The following is a 19716-nucleotide window of genomic DNA, read 5'->3' as shown; positions in this document are numbered from 1 at the left end:
AAGTCAAAATAAATGTTTGGCTAGCTTGTTTCTTCATCAAATTCCTTTGCTGGGTGAGCAGAAGGCAGATAAAAGCCTATTGAAAGAATGCAATAGGTTTTGGGTACATTTGGGCACATACCCGTGAAAGAAAAAGAGAATGTTCTGGAAGCCAAGTTGTGTATCTTTCATAATCTCAAATTCTGAAACTGAGTTTATATATTGAGAGGTATTGACATATGATGATATCAGTATTATCCTATATTACATGTAACAAAGCTCTTTATATGTAACAAAGGTTTCTACTCTGTAAATAGCAGAGTTATTTTTCAGTAGGTGAGAATATTCTTCTGATAAAGCTGTGATTATGGATTTTATTACTATCTGGATCAATATATTCACTAATTCATTCACAAGTATTCTTTGAGGGCCAAAGTGTCATAGAAAGAGTAGTGAGTTTGGAATAAGAATTCCTCTGCATAAAAGCTGCGTACCCTTAGGCAAATTACTAACATGCTTTCTTAATCTCTGCTTGTGTAACTACACAATGGAAGTAATAATATTTATACCTCACAGGGCCGTTGAACAGATCTAAGATATATTTTGGAGGTAGAACCAATATAAGTTCCTTAAGAGTGGATATAGGAATGAGAAAAAGGGAAAAATAAAAGAAAAAAAGTTTTAGCTTAAACAAATGAGTGGTTAATGCTGCCATTAACAAAATGAGAAAGGATGAGGGAAGAATAAGGGTGGATGATCAAACAAACAAACTTTAAGATAACATATAGATAGTTAAATGAAGATGTCAATTAAGCAGTAAGTTATATGAATTTGACAAGCCAGGGCTGGAGATATGAAATTGGCAACCATTAGCACATAGGTAGTATTTAGCATATAAGCGTGAGACTGGATGATATCCCCTAAGGAATGAGCCCTGAGGTGTTCCATGATTTAAAGAAAGTTGTAAAGCCAGATTGGAATGGCTGTAAGAGTGAATACAAAACTGTGTGATCACCAGGTTGTGAGAAGTGTCCAGGAGCCAGAAAATACCTCCAAAAAGGGGGAGCTTGGCCTAATAAATGGCAGCTCAAGCAGGTTAATTTTGAATTACCACCAATACTCTATATCTTGATTCTGAATCTCTGATTGGTAATCTGGATTTCAAAATTCAGTTCCTGTAGTGAACTTGATATTGTAATTATGCTGCAATTAATGGCTTCCTTCAAGACACTAAAAGCTGAACTGAAAGGGCCTTTCTAAGATGAGAGAGTTAAATTGGTCAAAGTCAATCAAGTGACAGCTGATTCAAACAATCAGAGGCAAATATTTTGCATATATTGCTTTTTACAACTATAAATTTTAGATATACAGGAGTATGTCATTTTGATGATTTCCTGAAAAGTAATAGGACTAGATGAACAGCATCAGCAACATGGCATACTAGGCTATCTTTAAGCCACCTCAATATAAATCCTTAGAAATGGTGAATATACTGTAATAATTTTAAAAATTGCATGTTTTAGCTCAGAATAAAGAGAAATTTTAAGTGCCAGAAGCAAGAGGATGCTAATGTAAAAAAAAATAAGCCTATAAGTCAACTCTCTTGCAGCCCTGAAGGGTTATTATATCCAGCAATGACTAGGGGCTTGGGTATTTATGTCCACAAAGGGAAAAGAGGTGAGGTCTTTGGCCCAGTTAAGATGTGGAGCTAGACTGAAACTCCTGCAGAAAGCAAGGACCCTTGAAAAGCTGCAACTTCAATGAGATGGGGAGTGATAAATCTATCCATGAGCCCAGACAGATGGCAAGGAAGCACTGATGATATAACAATAATAACAACAATGACAATAATCATTATATTAAAAATTTAGGGGGTTAGAAAATAATATCAAAATAAAGTACTACCTTATCATAGTGTGGCAATGGAGTACCCTGTGCTCAATATTTCTAAAGGCTTGTGTTATTCAGAAAGGCGGAGCTCTGTTTCTAGTGATTGTGACCTAAGTAATTTTTACTCTTCTCTTCTGATGAGAATTAGAAAGTCTAGACAAAATATACTTAAAATTTTGTTGGATGTTACTAGAGTTCACAAAATAGTAAAGAATTACTGGGCCAAGTTCCAGGAGAAAACAAAAACCCAGACAGGTGAGCCTGACATTTATGGATGCTTCTCCTCTAGAAGTGCCTGTCAATCCTGGTAGATGCAGCTGGAAGGCTCAGAGGCTGGGTAGAGCTTTTGTCAGTCTCATAGGTACAGAGAAAATACTTGTCTAGATAATTGCTAAGAAATTTCCAATAAAAGCAAACATCAAGCCAAATACTGAAGCAAAATTGAAGAAACAAAAAAAGAAAAAAAGACAGATTCACAGTAATAGAGACTATAATGACTTCCTTTCTCATGAACTGATGGAACAAGCAGACAACAACAACTCAGAAAGCATATGGAATATCTGAGCAAAAAAAATGACAAATTTGATCTAATTGGTACACGTAGAACATGGCACTAAATGACTACAAAATACACATACATTTCAAGTGCACATGGAATACTTACAAATATGGACCATATGCTGGGCTATAAAGAAAGTCTAAAAATATTTCAAAGTATTGAAATCATAAATAGTATGTTTGCTACCCACTATGGAAGTAAACTTGAAATTGATAACAAAAGATAATTATATAATCCACATAATTTGGAAATTAACAAACTGACTTCTGAATGAACTGCAGAACAAAGAAGAAATCATCATGGAAATGAGAAAGTATTTTGAAATGAATGAAAATGAAGGTACCATATAGCAAAATTTGTGTAATGTATCTCAGTCCATGTATATAAGAAATTTTACAATGTGGAAAGGAAACCCAGCTGAAAAATAAAGACCCAAGCATCCATTCTAAGAAATTACAAAAAGAAGAGCAAACTAAACTCAAAGAGGGTAGAAGGAAGAAAATAATAATTATAAGAGCTGAAATTAATGAAATAGGAACAAACATATGATAGAAAGGATCAACAAACCAATGCTTAATGATTTGCATAGACCAATAAAATTGATAAACCCCTGATGGAGACTGATCAATAAGAAAATACAGAAAACTCAAATAACTAATATGAGGAATGAAAAGGATGACACTGTTGCAAATCCTTCAGACATAACGCATCGTAAGAGGATATCACAAACAACTTCCCATCAACACATTTGAAACTTCCAGTGGAATGGACAAATTCTTAGAAAAATACAACTTATAACAGGGAACACAAGAAAAAATGGAAACTGAATAGTTTCTATAAAGAACCTTAATAAAGAATGAAAAAATTCCCCCCTCCACACAAAAAAATACAATCTTAGATGATTTCACTGGTAAGTACATGAAGCTTTTAAGGAAGAAAAATTATCAGTCTTGAATAAACTTTTCCAAAGAACAGAAAACAAGGAAACACTTCACAATGTGCTTTATGAGGTCAACATAACCCTGATATAAAATTCTGACAAGGATATTATAAGAAAAAATACAGGCCAATCTCACTCATGAATATGGATGCAAAACCCCTAAACAAAATATTAACACAGAAAAACTAGTATTACATAACAGGAAATAATATAATAACCAATTTGTGCTTATTCTAGAATGCAAGATTGCTTTAAAATTTGAAAATCAATCATTGTAATTCATCACATATATGGAATAAAAGAAAAATCTCATGATCATCTCCAAAGTTTTTATTTATGATAAAACCTTATAGTAAACTAAGACTAAAAGGAACTTTAATTGATAAAAATTAGCTACAAAAACCCCACAGTAAACATCATCTTTAATAGTGAGATGTTGAAATCTTTTTCTCTATTATTGAGACTGAGAAAAGATGTCTATGACCATCACTTTTATACTAATTCTAGAGGTCTTAACCAGTGCAATAATGTAAGAAAAAGAAAAAATTATATAAATTAAAAAGGAATCAAATAATAATTATTCACAGATAAGTATGACTGTACATGTGCAAACTATAAAAAAGAATCTATATAGATAAATTATTAGAATTAATATGTGAATTTAGCAAGATCTCTAGATACTAGGTTAATATAGATACAAAAGTTCTCTCTGTATATCAATAGTAAACAATGAGAAAATTTACAATAGCAGCACAATATCATATACCTAGTAATAAATTTAACAAAATAGTTGCAAGATCTACACTGAAAAACTATAAAACTTTACGAGAGAAAATAGAGAAGACCTGGATAACTGGAAAACTGTAACATGTTTATGAATTGAAAAACTCCAAATTAAAGATACCAATTTCCCTCAAATTGTTCTATAGATTCAATGCAACCCTGATGAATGTCTAACAGTTTTGTGTGCGTGTATGTGCTTGTATGTTTGTGTGAATTTTGATCAGTTAAAGAAAGAAGCAGAATAAGGGGAGAAGATGTACTCTAGCTGATAGCGAGACTTACTGTAAAGCCATGTTAATTTAGACAGTGGGTCCTGGTACAATGGCAAATAGACCAATGAGAGTAAGAGTCCTAAAACAGATCCACACATATAAGGATACTTGATTTATGGTAAAGGTGGCACTGTAGGCAAGTGGGAAATGACTACTGTTTTAAATTAAATGGTTCTGGGAAACTGAATATCCACTAGGAAAAAAAAAATAATCCCTTATTCACCCCATATACAAAATCAATTCCAGATGGATGTACTAAAACACAAAACGACAAAGCTTCTAGAACACAACATAATAAAACAATTTTATGATCTTAGAGTAGAAGAAAATTTCTTAAACTGTACACAAAAATGCTAACTATAAAGGTAAGAGACTGTATCAAAACTAAGAACTTCTTTTTATCAAAAGACAGAGAAAAAACATACTATCAGTGATAGAATATATTCAGAGTGGTGAGCAAGTGTTTCATACTTGGATAGTTCACTACGCTATACACTTAGGGTTTTTGTCTTTTTCTGTGTGTTATACTTTAATGAAATGTTAATAAATTAAAGATAATGATCAAAAGAATAGAAAACAGAAATACAATTTCCTAATCAGAAAAGGAGGAAAAGAATGAAGATAACCCAGTCAAATCAAAGAAAAGGCAGCAAAAGGGCAAAAGTCAATGAAAAAATAATGTAAATAGGAGACACAAAAGAAGATTATAGGATATATATCTAAACATGTCAGTAACCCTAGTAAATAAAAACAAATTGAACTTGCAATTTAAGAGAGACTCTGGAATTGAGTGAAAAAGAAAACCTAGTTACGTTCTTTCTGTTAATAAGAGATGTGATGAAATACACTAATACAGAAAAGTTAGCAATAAGAGAAAAAAAGGCATTGTAGTGACCAAGAAAAACTTGGTATAAATATAATATTAACAAATGAAAAAGATTTCAAGGTGTAAAGCATTTTATGGATAGTCATCATATGATAAAAAATTAATTCACCAAGAAGATGTAACAATCCAGACCCTGTAAGAAAGTATAGCTTCAAGATATATAAAGCAAAACCCAACATATTATAATGAGACAAATTGAAAATTTCACAATCAGGAATGAGAAGGTAAAAAATTAGTGATAATGTAGAAAATTTGAATAGTACAATCAACAACTCTAATTTAATGGACATATACAGAATACCAAAGCTATGATTACACAACACATAATCTTTTTGAGAACACACAAAACACCCACAAAACTGACAAATAAAAGTTCAACAAATGGCAAAGATTCTACACAGCACAGATCATGCTGTTTCAGCAAAATGCACTGAAATTAGAAATCAATAAACAAAAAGCAAAACACAAAAAAGAGTTCCTTAAAAACATACTTGAAAATAATTCATGAATTACATTGGAATATTGGAAATTAGGAACTAAATACTATCTATAAAAACTTGTGGGATGCAGCTTAGACAGTAACTTAGAGGAAATTTACAGCCTTTCATACATTTAATAGAAAAGAAGAACAATTGAAAATTAATGAACAAATCATCCAACTTGAGATTTAGAAAAAAGACTACATATAAGTAGACGGGAGGAAACAATAAAAGAGCTAAAGTTAATGAAATGAGAAAAAAAGAAACAACAGAGAAGATGAACAAAACCAATACCTGTGTCTTTTACATGAATAATAAATTAGAGAAAGCCTTGGCATGGTAGAACAAGAAGAAAAGAAAAGAAATGATACAAATAAACATTAAAGATTAAAATAGAAAAACGAGAGAGTCCTATGAACAACTTTATGCCAGTAAGTCTGAAACCTTAGATGAAGTAGGTATTTTTCAAGAAACAAATGAATTTGGGAATAAATAGAAAGCCTGAATATACCTTAAAGACACTGAAAACAGCCGAGATGGTTTTACAGGTGCATTTTGTCAAAGTTCCAAGAGACAGATAATCTCTATTTTAAGTTACACCAGAGAACAGGAAAAGAGAGAAGTCTTCCTGAATCATTTTATGAAACCTCTTTAATCTAGTTCCAAAATAGGGTAAGAAAAGAAGGGGCTTTTTTGTAGGACAATCTCACTTATAAACATAGTTGCAAAAATCTCTAGTAAAAGATTTGGAAATCAGACCAGCAATGCACACAAACACACACACACATGCACACACACACAAATATAGAAAATTACAACCAAGTAGGCATGAATGCTAGGATGGTTTAACTTGTGAAAATCTATTAATGAAAGTCACCACTGAATGAATCAATTTCACTGTAATCTTTTCTCAGAACGGATTAAAGAAAAATTATCATCTTACATACAGGAAGAGTATTATATAAATATTATATATTTATATCATAGTTCCTATTTATGATGGAATTTCTTAGCAAAACAGAATTAGAAGGGAATTTACCAAATACGATAAATATGATTTACCAAAATCCTAAAGTAAGCATCATAGTTAGTAATAAAATAGTAGACATATTCTCCTTAAAGTCAGAAGTACTACAATTAACTACTGCTTCTAATTCAGTGTTGTACTGGTGATCTTAGCTAACACAATAAGGCAGCTAAAAATATAAAACGTGTAATGCCTGGAAAGGAAGACACAAAATTAAACATATAGGTAAACTATGGAAACAGGAAGAGAGGATAGCAAAATTACTGGATACAAGATTAACAGAAAAAAATCAGCAGTATGCCTACATATCAGGGACAGCCAAATTAGAACATGTACTTTTTTTTTTTTTTAAAAAAAGATCTCATTCATATTAATAACAAATCTAGCAAAAAAATCAACATTCTTTCATATAAGAATTTAAAACTTTTTGAATTGAGGAACACATACAAAAACCAAAGCAATGGAGAGATATACTATGTTCATGACTCACAAGCCTCAATATCATTAGGATGTCAATTTTCCTCTACCAGTTCTGTAAATTTAATGTAATTCCAGTCAATATCCCAACAACCTTTTTCACTGAACTTGAAAACCTGATCCTAAAATCCATGTGAAACAGAAAAGACTAATAATACCCAAGAATATTTTGAAAAAGTATATTCATTGATATGTGTTTGTGTGTGACCAATCTAAATGTACATCAATAGGAAAATGGATATATAAATTTTGGTGTATTCATATAGTGCAAAAAAACACAGAAGTTAAGTTGAATGAAGTAGAGGCATATGCCTCAAAACTGATAAATCTTACAAACATAATGATAATGGGAGAAAGCAAGTTATTTATATGAAATTTAAACACCCACAGAACAATATATTTTATGGGTATATACATATTTGTAAAAGCTTAGAAATATGTACAAGAATGATTAAATTTAGGACAGTGGCTTCCACTGCTGGGAAGGAAGAGGACTGGAACCACCAAAGGATACACAGGGACTTCATTTGTATTTGTTAATTTTTAAAGCCAATTTGTGGGTTTATGGTTGTTGATTATGTAATTTTATAGGTTTGAAATATTCAATAATAATTTCCAAAAGAAAAGAAATAAAATAGATAAGAAATGACTGTCTTTAGGGACTGCTCTGTTGAATAAATCAGTGGAGATGTGACTTAACCTCAGCACAAAGCCCCCCACAGACAGAAGCCACAACCACTAATCTGACTGACAGTTTCAGCACCGCAAGTATCCAGGTGGGAAGCAATATCCGCATGAGAAGGGAATCCTCTAAGAAATAAATTACTACACATGGAGAAGCAGCTCTTCAACAAGAAGCATTCCTCATTTTGAACTGCATCAACATTTCTGCAATTGCATCCAGTTCCAAATGGAGTTTCTGGACTGATTCTAAGATGTTTTTCAATCCCAATCTTTTTAGGATCAGCAGTGGGATGGGTGTGGGGGGAAGGACTAACAGAAAACAGATGCTGGCAATTGTATAATTTATAAACATGATAGAAATGATATTTGTTCTAATATATGTGTCTCATGAATAGTTCTATGTGTAATATTTTCTATCTGGTTGAAAATACATTAACGTTACAGGCTACAAAATACGACAAACGAATGCTAAAATATAAACATTCTTTTGTGGAAATGTATTGGAAAAGAACATGAAAAATATAGGCAGACACTTTAAAGTTCTATTGAGACATTTCATTTTTAATAAGTTTCTTTATGCATGTCAACAATGAGCAACAGTCGAATAAATTGAACTAGGATACAACTGGAACACTTCTTTGTTGCATGCTGACAAAGAGCAATTTGATTAAACAGTAAATCCTTCAGTGCCTCCCTCAGAACCATTTCTCTCAGATTTACTTCTTAAACAAAAGTTCCCAGTAAACCAAATTCTGTTATTCTTGGCACTTTGGCTATGCCAAATTTTAGACAACCTGGATCATCAGTGAGGTCCTAAGATACATATTTATGTAACATTTTCAATAATAAAATATGGTATTCTAAACAAGGAAAGGACATCTTTGATGTAAAAATTTGTGAAAATTAAGAAAGTACTACATGGCTACTAGTTCAGTATCCAGTAGAATCAGTTAAAGATCAAAGGAAATCAGGCTGAGAGCATAAGGAAAATCAGGAATTGGGAGTCAATGAACCTGAGCAGATAGAGGTTCTTCCGCTCAGAAGAAGAAGAGAGGTATCTTCTCTGTGATAGACTATAATACAATTTTTGTTGGGGAAATGAGGATTTTCTCATTGTTGTATCTGATTAATGTGGGAAATAAGAGTAAGGAAAAGATATAAGATGATTTGGTAAACTGTGAGCAGCGCTAAGTCAGCAGCTTAAGGGCTAGAAAAGTTTTTGCAGTGAATACCTGGCTCTTCATGAAAATCCAGCAGCAACCAAGAATAATAAATATTATTAAGAATAAAAGTCGGTGTACTCGGTACTGGTTTTTAAAATACGTGAATCATTTTCATTTGACTACTTTCAGCTCCTTCCGTTCCTCAGTGGCAGATGTTCTGCTGAAGAGTGGGACTAGTATCAGTAACTGTTAGTTTTATAGAACACAAGCTTCGGCACACATACATGCAGGGAAGCACATTCACGTGCACACACACACACTTTCTGGGTTTCTGTTTCTCTGAAAAGCAACTGGGGAAATATTAGTTGATAATGTATCTATTTTATCGCACAGAGTTAAACTCAATTCCACCTCCAGGTGATCTTTACAAGTACCTTGCTATGACAAAGATTTGGTTTCACCGTGGGCTATGTATTACATTTTCTGTTTTTGAGGTATAATAGTGTATCTCTCATTTTGACACTGAAAACCTATGACATAAGCATAACATTTTTTTCTCAGCTCCAGTGTTACAATGAATTTCAATATATTTTAGTAATCTTAAAACTATCTTACATTTGAACAACAGTTTGACTGAAGAGACTACAAAATGATACAACACACCAGCTAGTTCTTTCTATACAAATAGCAACATACAAGCAGCAGTAACAGCAACACACTCCTATAAAACTCCTTTTTTTAATTGAAGTATAGTAGGTTACAATGTGTCAGTTTCTGGTGTACAGCATAATTTCCCGGTCATGCATATATAAACATATGTTTGTTTTCATATTCTTTTTCATTAAAGGTTATTACAAGATACTGAATATAGTTCCCTGTGCTACACAGAAGAAATTAGTTTTTTATATATTTTTATGTATAGTAGTTAATAAATATTTGCAAATAAAACTCTCTAGATGAGTTTTAAATTCTTGATGGATAAAAACAAAAATCTGAAGGAATCTAGTATTTGAAGATCGAGTTGAATGGACTTTCAGCTTAATGTTTCATGCATTATGGTTATCACATGGCCTTAGATTTCCTTTATAAAATGGTGAACTGTTCTTTGGTAAATCCGAAAAACCATACTGACAAGACAGAAAAAATATCATGCCTGGCTTACAACTTTTGAATTCAATAAAATTGTCAGCTGGCTTTCTTCAATATCTAGAATATTTTGTTTGGAGTAAATCCTGTTTCCTTTTCGGTGAAATGAAATATTCTCCTGTAACTCTAGAGATCATATTTTGCTTTAGCTCTGTGATCAGAGGCTGGAAGCATTGAGGCTGAGGTGAACTTCTACTCATTCATGGCTACAGAACGCAAAACTGTCTTAATCCTTTGATTATGAACCCAACACATTCGTCTATCCAATAGTATCCCCAATTGGCAAAGAACGTTGAAATCTAGACACCTGCCTCACAAATCTTTTTCACTTGACCCAATAGGTACCAGATTGTCAGGGTAAAATTATCACCCTTAAGGAGAAAATATTAACTTTGGAAACTCCTGATGTATCATTAGCAGCAGGCCATGCACTCTGAACTGACTGCTGAGCTGTAGGAAAGCTTGTGTTGGGCTATCCACAGCTTTGTGCTTAGACTTTCTTAACATCATTGCTACCTTTTTGCAGTCAGTGACCACCTAAAAGGGCAGGCCTGATGGTTCATGAAAGTATCAAACTCATATCCTTGGCTTCAATAAAACAGTGCTCCCACTTATTAAACTATATACAACTTCTACTGAAACAATTATTTTTACATCCTGGCTCAGAGGGGCTACTTAAGAAGTATTTATTGGTAAGGTAGAAAGCTGTTCTTTATAGATAAAGCTTAGCATTCTTTTTGGCATGATCTGACATAATATTAAAGTTGCACTAAGGAGAACATTCTCTTCCTTCTCTGACTGATATTAGACCTCTTTTTCCTTCTTTAAAAAATTTTGACATTACTTGTCCCCAAAATGTGCCCCTTGAGGCACATCTCAAACTCCTGCTTGGTGTTTTTCTGAGGCAATAAGCCTCCCAAGTCAGCATAGAAAGGTCTATGTTCCCTGAAGCTCTACAAACGATGGACTGAGAGATCTTCAAAGACACATTCAAGCTTGAAAACGCATCTAATAGCATACTTCAGTGGTGAAGCCAAAGCTGTTTGCTGGAAGGACACTTCGTGCAGACTGGCAAATTTACTCTGAATGAAAAAGAGCTTACAGGGTTGTTTTCTCCCCCCATTCAACACTCTTGCTAAGAGCTCTCTGGATTTAGAAAATGAAGTCTAATCAGGGTTCACAAGGGAGACAGTGGTAGCAGTCATTAGGCAATCTCTGCAACTGTGGTAGGTAGGCTCCTCCTGCAGTCTTAATGCAGAAGGTGTGTTCAAGGCATTACAGAGGCATGGAAAACCGCTTTCTGTCAAAGACCTGGGGAAGGGCTGCATACATATTTATAAAGCTGCCATCATTGCCCAGCGGACCATGCACCTACAGTTTATTTTTACCCCTATAAATAAATATGACAAGGAGAAACCAAATGTAGACTCCAGAGTCAACAAAATCCTCTGAAAGATGAAGACAAAGGCATATAAATGTCCTTATATGCCATTTGAATGCACAACTTAGTGCCATTTCATACATTTAGTTTTTTAATTTATTATTTTACTCTACGGCAATCACTAAAATGTTTAAAAGGCTATATGGTTATTAGTGTCATCTAAACTTTAAGAGATATATTTTGTATGTTTCCTAAAAGCTGCCATAGTCACTCTTCCAGGAATTAATAATGGAGTAAGGAACTTGACTTCATGTCTATCCTTGTCCCACAATATCAACATGCCAGTGAGTTTGTACTGTACTGTAGGAAAGCTATGGGTAGGTAGTATATTAACATGGCTGTTTTTTGACAAAGTTCAAGTCCTTGAATTACTTTCAATTTCACAAATATCATGCTATCTATTTCTACCTGGCTGGGCCTCCAGAACCTTAAATTCAAAATGTTTATAACCTACTTTTTAATTTCTACTCATAATCCAGTTTTTTTTACCCTGATTTCGCTACTAGCCCTGTTCTGGAATCACCTTCCTTCTTATGCATCTGGAGTTACATCATGTTTTTCCTTCCTTCCTTCCTTCCTTCCTTCCTTCCTTCCTTCCTTCCTTTCTCTTTCTTTCTTTCTTTCTTTCTTTCTCTCTTTCTCTCTTTCTCTCTTTCTTTCTTTTCTTTCTTTTTTTTAAGTAATTCTGCCTTTTTTTCACAGATGACACGATTGTAAAGAAAATCTTAAGAAATCTTAAAATAAAACTAGAGAAAATAAGTGGCTTTAGCAAAGTTGTAGGATAGATACAAGATCAATAAACCCCTCAAGAATTTATATGAAGTTTTAAAAAATATTTACAGTATCAAAAATAGGTTTCCCTTCTTTCCTCAATGCCCTTCCCACAGCCTACCTCTATCTGCCCAAATGATCCTTCAACTTGCAGCTTGAGTGACACCTTCTTCAGGCAATAGTCCATGGCCCATGATGCTCTAAGGCAGGGATGCCATCGCCTTCTTCTGTACTCCCACAGAGCTTTGTTTATACATCTATTATGGCTGTTACTGTGTATAATCTGTTACTGTAGCTTTGTATACATATGCATTATTCTCCCTACTATATTATAGTGTGATGCAAGCAGTAGCTAAGTCTCAATCTTTTCCTAACATATGATAAGCACTCAATAAATATGTGTGGAATTATTTCATTAGTTCATTTAATAAGCATTTATTTACCCCATATAGCTCAGGGTATAATAGGACTTTAATATATGTTTAGTGCAACAATTACTGATAAACATAAAAGTATCTGAAATTCTCAGTCTGAATGACTAGAAAAATGTTGGCAATGTTGAGGGAAATCAGCAGGTCTGGAAAAGGCATTGATTGATCAGGATGAGCATTGTGTTTGGTTTTTGGATGTGCTGAATTTTAAAATGCAGAAGATGCAGAATGATAGATACTTACTAAGGTGGCACATTGAAAGCTCAATACCAAGTGCTGTTGTGGATGCAATAAGAAGGCAGGAAAGGGGAGAGTGTTAATTCTTATGCACTTGGCTGATATTAACAATAAGTCAAGGTAATAAGAGGCAACTAGTGGCTATGAGTCACTACATTTCTCTGGTAGATACTCAAAAATAAACACCTGAATCTCTATGTTCATTCTTATCTTCATTTATTGAGGACTTCATTCTATACTATCATTGATTTTAAAGGCTTAGAATGTGTAGATAGTTAATTCTTCCTTCAAAAGACTTCAAAAGTCAGTTTTCACAAGTTACAACCTCCCAGTCACTTGCTAACTACCAATAAACACACTAGACAAATGCTCTTGCTCTTTTGGGGAAGGAAAGTGTTGTATTAGTTCGAGGTTTGGTTTCCAACTTTTAAGAACACCAAGAGTAATCCAAATTCAAAGGAGAAAGGTGGCTTCTCTCCACTCTACTGTCAGCCACCTCCTTGGGAAAGCAATGTTTTTATGTACCTCTGAATCAATTATCCCCAGAAACCAGTGTCCTTTAAATGGAAACAATATGAAATATAAATGATTGGCAAGTAAGTTACAATTATGTAAAAGATTCTTTTATAAAAGTAGAAAATATCAGCTAACTTGAAAATTACAGAATGTATTCTCAAATAAAAAACAAATATTTTGATCACTTACATTATAAGTGAAAATAACCCTTTAATCTTTTTCATTTTAGCATCTAAGTCCAGGCTGAGATTTATTTGGTTGGCTCATAAAAAGAAATGAAAGTCAAAACTCTTGTTTAGTTTCTAATATATTCTACCACATTTCAGATTTTCCTTAACAAGGCTAAATATTAAAAAAGCTTTTTAAAATGAGCATATAAAATAAACAAATCATCTTTATCATGAAAGCACTCTGATTTTACTTTCCCTGCATATTTAAATGATGACCCTTTTAGAGTTATCAAACCCTGTAACTGTCAAATTCTTAACTTTCCACTTTTTAATAAAAATGATTTCCATAAAGATTAGAAATTAATCTAACCTGACTCTCAAATCTAATATATTTTAGTGCTGGAAGCTGTAAAAATTCACCTATCTAGTTTTAATAAAGAAAGTTTTTTCAATTTAAATATACATTGCATTTAATAAGCTTGCATGATAATTTCAACAATGTTCATGGGTTCTTTAAATTACCTTCCTGCTGTGTCCAGGATACAATCCAATTTCATTTTTGAGCAACTGAGTTAAGAAAAGGTTTCAAAATCACAAAGTGATTTCTGAACGACACAAAGTGAAATGATTAGAAGTCAGCCAATCACGTTGGATCTTATTCCTGACTTAAAAGAGAAAAATAGTTTGCCTTTATTTATGTAAACCTAAAATATGTGACTATTTGGATATATGTAAATGTTCAACTGAAATCTTTACTGAAATATTTGTCATTGTGAGGATCAGGATTCCTTCCTTTTTTAACTTCCTTTCAACTTTCCATCCATTCATCCATCTCATAAATATTTGTTGAATGTGCATCTCAAATTAAGCATTGTGCTAATTGGTGGAAAAACAACAGACAGATATGGACTCTGCCTTCATGAGCATAAAATGTACTGCATAAATATTCAAAGAACTATGTAGTTGCAGACTATGATAAGTACATGGCAGGACAGACAATACAAAATGCAATGAAAGAATATAACAAGGGGACCTAATTTAATTTGAGGGTGTCAGGATTTTGACCTCATTCAGGCTTGCTATTTAAGCTGAAATTTATAGGATGCATAGGTATATGCGTGTGGAGATGGGGGAGATAAAATGGATAATATGTGTTCGCAGCAGAGTAAGAGAGAGGAGCAGAATGGTGTGAGATGAGACTGGAGAAAAGACAGAGGTCAGAGAATTCAGGGCCTTGTAAGCTTTGCTAAAAACTTTGGATTGTAGCAGTGGCAAAGTATTGAAAGGTAGTAAGAAAGAGACAAAAATCAGATTTGTATTAGAAAGGTCTCTTTGGATACAGTATAGAGAATGGGGTGGAAGGAAGTAGAGGAGGTTCAAGGATGTCATTTAGGTGACTATTACAGGAGTCCAGGTGAGCAACAGTGGGTGCTAGGGCTAGGGTAGATGCAATGGAGACAGAGAGAAATGGATGTATTCCAAATATTTTTAGGAGGTGGAAGCAACGAGACTTGGTGATTGATTAGATAAAACAGGGGTAAAGGATATGGAGGTACTATGAATGATGTCTAGATCTGGCATGGGCAACAGTATGGGTAGTTATGCTATTTCTATCACTATAGGGAATAATGGAGGAAGAGCAAGTTTTAGGGGAGAAGATCATGAGTACTGCATTATACATGTTAACTTGAGGTGCCTGTAAGGAATCCAGGTAAAGATATCAAGTAGGCAGATGAATCTATGGGCCTGGAATTAATAGGGGTTAGAACTAGAGATTAAATTTGGGAGTCACAAGTAAAAATGGTAATTGAAGCCAAGGGAGTGAATGTAGACTAAGATGAGAAATGAATGGAACCTGAAACTGAGGAACTTTAACATTTAAAGGTCAATTAGAAGAGGAAGATCCAGCAAAGGAGAGTGAGAAGGATTTGCCCTAGATGTAAGAAGAAAATCAGAAAAATGTAGTATCATAGAAACCAGTGGAAGAATCTTCCATAAATACAGAGCAGTTAGCTATGCCAAATGCTACTAAAAGTCAAGTAAGATGAAGATTTAAAAGTGCTCATTGTATTTAGCAAAATGATGATCACTGGTAATTTGGGTGACAGCTGTTTTGGTGGAGTGATGGGGGTAGAAATCTGAATCAAATTGATTAATGAATGATATATATTAAGTACATGTATTAAGATATATTAAGAGCCCATATATTAAGGATAAGGGAATTAAGGCTAAGCTCTGTCAGAGAAGAGAGTTACAACTATGAAAAGGGAGAAAACTAGAATGAACCCTGTGGTGTTGGACTGGAATTGGAGGTATTAATGGAAATTCACGGTTTTTTATAGCTAGATAGACAGCTGAAGTAATATAGATATAAATAAGTATATTCTGCTTGTAAATATATGTGTATATTCTCTAGCCCTGTTCACTGTGAGGGCCAGGGAACAGCAATATCCTTAAAGCAACGAACATACCCAGAATACTATTACACCAAAAGGAAGGAAGCACCTTGTAGAAAGCCTGATTCCAGGGATAGAACAGGGGAAGTGCAAAGTGAGACTGGAACATCTTATTGCTCCAGAAAGTAATGAAGTGCTCAAAGAATGATAAGGATATGTCAAAAGGACAGAAAAGCCAGCTTGAAGGGGTTATCACTGGCCAAAACAAAACAATTTGAGTATCAAAATAAATGCAAATAGCAACAAATACAATCCACTGAATTATATGGGAAACCATGAGTTCAAACAGATATAAACGAATGAAGAAATTGGAAGCTTGATAAGTAATGGAATATTGACACGAGCTTCAAAGTACCTCCCTACAAAATGCTTGTTAATTACAAGTGAAGAGGAGGAGAGTACAGTGGAGAAGCCCTGCAGAGACCATCTGACTAAGTATTCAAAGTTAACTGCTGGTGGTGGGACAAATCAATAGCGGACACCACCTGATGGGATACATCAAAAGAACACAGTCTTAATTCTGTGATTCTTGCCAAAGACAAATAATCTAAATCTTATTATGAGAAAATATCAGAAAACCTAAAATTGAGAATCATTCTACAAAATAACTGGTGTACCATCTTCATGAATGTTAGTTACGAGAGTGAAGGAAAGACTGAGGCACTGTTCCAAGCTGAAGAAGAATAAAGAGACATGACAACTAAAATACAATGCTTGATTTTGCTGTAAGGGACATTACTGGGACAACTGTGAATGGGGTCTGAACATTAGATGATAATACTGTCTGAATGTTTATTTCCTTATTTTGATAGCTGTATTGTGGTTATGTAGAAGAATACCCTTGTTTTTAGGAAGTATATGATAAAGGATTTGGGGGAAATGGGTCGACAACTTAATCATACCTGTTTCAGGGGAAATTTCTTAAATTCTTTACTCAAAATTTTCTGTAATCTTGTGACTGTCTCAAAATGAAAAGAAAGTATGAATGGAAGGAAGTTGAAAAGTGAAGCTGAATCATAAAAGGGAGGGAAGAGATGATTGGCAAGCTAGCATAGAGTGTGGGATTCCAAAAGAAAATTCTTTGCAAGTAGGAGCGACAAGGTCATGTTTAAAAGCTCTTGAAAAGTTCTAGTACAAACTTGGAGTTAAATTTATATGTGAGGGAAAGTGGAAGCAGGGTGGGATCTTGAGCAGAGGAAGAGGGACTGACCTTTGACAGGAGGAAGAAAGAGGGCATCAGTGCAGATACAATCTTATTGAAGATTTGATGGTAGGAAATTGAGAGAGTTCTCATGTAATGGTTATTTTCTCTGTGAAGCAGGAAGCAAGGTCATCCATTGAGAATACTGGACAGTGGGGAAGTTGAAAGTTTGAGAAAAGTATTGCTGGGAAGTATTATTGTTGAGGATCCAGGTGAGTTTGGTGATCATGAATTTTTCTTGGTACCAGTCTACTCAAGCTGTGATTTTTCTCCAACAGAGCTTGGCTGCTGGGTACAAACAGGGACAAGGCTAACAAGTGATACCATTCATTGCTTGAGTTTTGCCGGGAAGGCCCAATAGGGCAGGGGGTTTTAGGGCATTTACAAGAGAGATTGAAATGATAGACCATCTGCATTGGAACTAGAGGGAAGTAAGTTTTTCTGCATTCTATCTATATATATATTCTGTAACCTTTTACTGATGGGAAAAAAAACCCACTGAAACTATAACTTAGTAAACTTCTGAGGTGTCAGAATAAATCTAAAGTTGAATAGTCTCCAAGCTGAAAATCTTACTCTTCCCAATAAATTACAATAATGTTCCCTGGTTTGCTTATCACTTGAAATTACTAATCAGAACTTTAAAGCACTAGCACATAATTACAGATTATAGGTTGAGATGGTCCTATCTGTTCAGTGTTATTAGAAATGGGTTAAATATATTGATTCTGGAGTCAAAGGACAGCTAGTCTTTTTCAGCTAGTGCCTGAAATCTCAACAACTAAGATATTATCCCATTACAATTCAGATATCTCCATGCCCAGATGAGCGGCTCCACTGTTATCTGTTTTGTTTATTGGGGCTCTGAAGATTTCACTGGAAGTTTCTGTTGCCAAAAATGGAGCTCAAAACCACTGAATGGTCTAGTGAAAAGAACCCTTAGCCAGTGTGTCAGTTTTCTCACAAATTTTAATTATAAGGCCGATATTATTTTCCTTACCAGATTTTTAGGAGACTGTACTAACAAAGCATTGTTAAAATAAACGGTAATAAGATAATTGGGAATTTGCAAGGAAAAAAAGAAGTCTTGAGTTTGACGTACTGCTCAGGGTAAGGAAGGCAGTGGCAGCTGGGTGTCCTAGGCAGAATGAGGGTGCTATGTGTAGAGGAGAGGAACAAGGACAGAAGAGCCACATAAGGGAAGGCAGGAGCCAAGGGAGAGGTTATAGGCTACCGAAGGCAAACTTTGCTACTTTCACAATTTTGATGAGATCATGTCTTTGATATGGTATATAATCTGAGACAAAAAGATACAATTCTTCTATAGATTGACTGTGTCCCCCTACCCCACCCCTAATTCATATGTTGAAATCCTAATCCCCAACATGATGGTATTTAAGGAGGTGTCATAAGGGTGGATCCCTCATAAACAAGATTAGTGCCCTTATAAAAGAGATCACAGAGAGCTAGCTCGCCCCTTCTGCCATGTGGGGACATGGCAAGAAGCCACCGTCTATGAAGCATAAAGCAGGCCCTCACCAGACTCTGAATCTGCCAGTGCCTTGATCTTGGACTTCCCGGCTTCCCGAAATGGAAGGAATAAATTTCTGTTGTTTATAGGCTACCCAGTCTGTAGCATTTTGTTACAGTAGCCTGAAGAGACAAACCCTTTCCCTGGATGTATCACTCTAAGTGTTGATGAAGGCAAAGGAAATGAAACTAAAGGTATTTTACCCAATGTAGTGGGTGAATGTCTTTGTCATAACCCCTAGTACCTGTGAATTTGACCTAATTTTGAAATAAGGTCTTTGCAGACATAATCAAGTTAACGAGTTGGAGATAAGATCATCCTGGATTAACCTGGTGGCCCTCAATCCAATGATAAGTGTCCTTAAAAGACACAGAAAAAGAAGAGAAGAGAAGGCCATGTGATGGCTGCATAGATTGCAGTTATGTCATAAGCCAAGGAATTCTGATAGCTACCAGAAGCTAGAGGAGGCAAGAAAGATTTCTCCTCTAGAGCCTCCAGATGGAGTGCTTCCCTGTTGATACTTTCAGACTTTTCAGTCTAATTTCAGACTTCTAACCTCCAGAACTGTGAGAGAACACATTTCTACCGATATTTAAACAGTGGTTCCACTGTAGTTATCAAGATCACATAATTTATTTGCCACCTGTAGATCTCTTGGCAATAAGCATGATAATGAT

At 34.5% G+C, this 19716-nt stretch overlaps 1 protein-coding gene across 1 annotated transcript in view; it reads right to left on the bottom strand.

The window, feature by feature from the left end:
* The window catches only part of TENM1 (teneurin transmembrane protein 1), a 631171-nt gene that overhangs the window by 149672 nt on the left and 461783 nt on the right, over positions 1–19716 (bottom strand). The gene's annotated exons all lie outside the window — the stretch shown is intronic.

Source organism: Camelus ferus, chromosome X (assembly GCF_009834535.1).
Source record: "Camelus ferus isolate YT-003-E chromosome X, BCGSAC_Cfer_1.0, whole genome shotgun sequence".
Taxonomy (NCBI): domain Eukaryota; kingdom Metazoa; phylum Chordata; class Mammalia; order Artiodactyla; family Camelidae; genus Camelus; species Camelus ferus.
The sequence above is the reverse complement of the archived record's forward strand: the minus strand, read 5'-3'. Positions and strand labels throughout refer to the sequence as shown.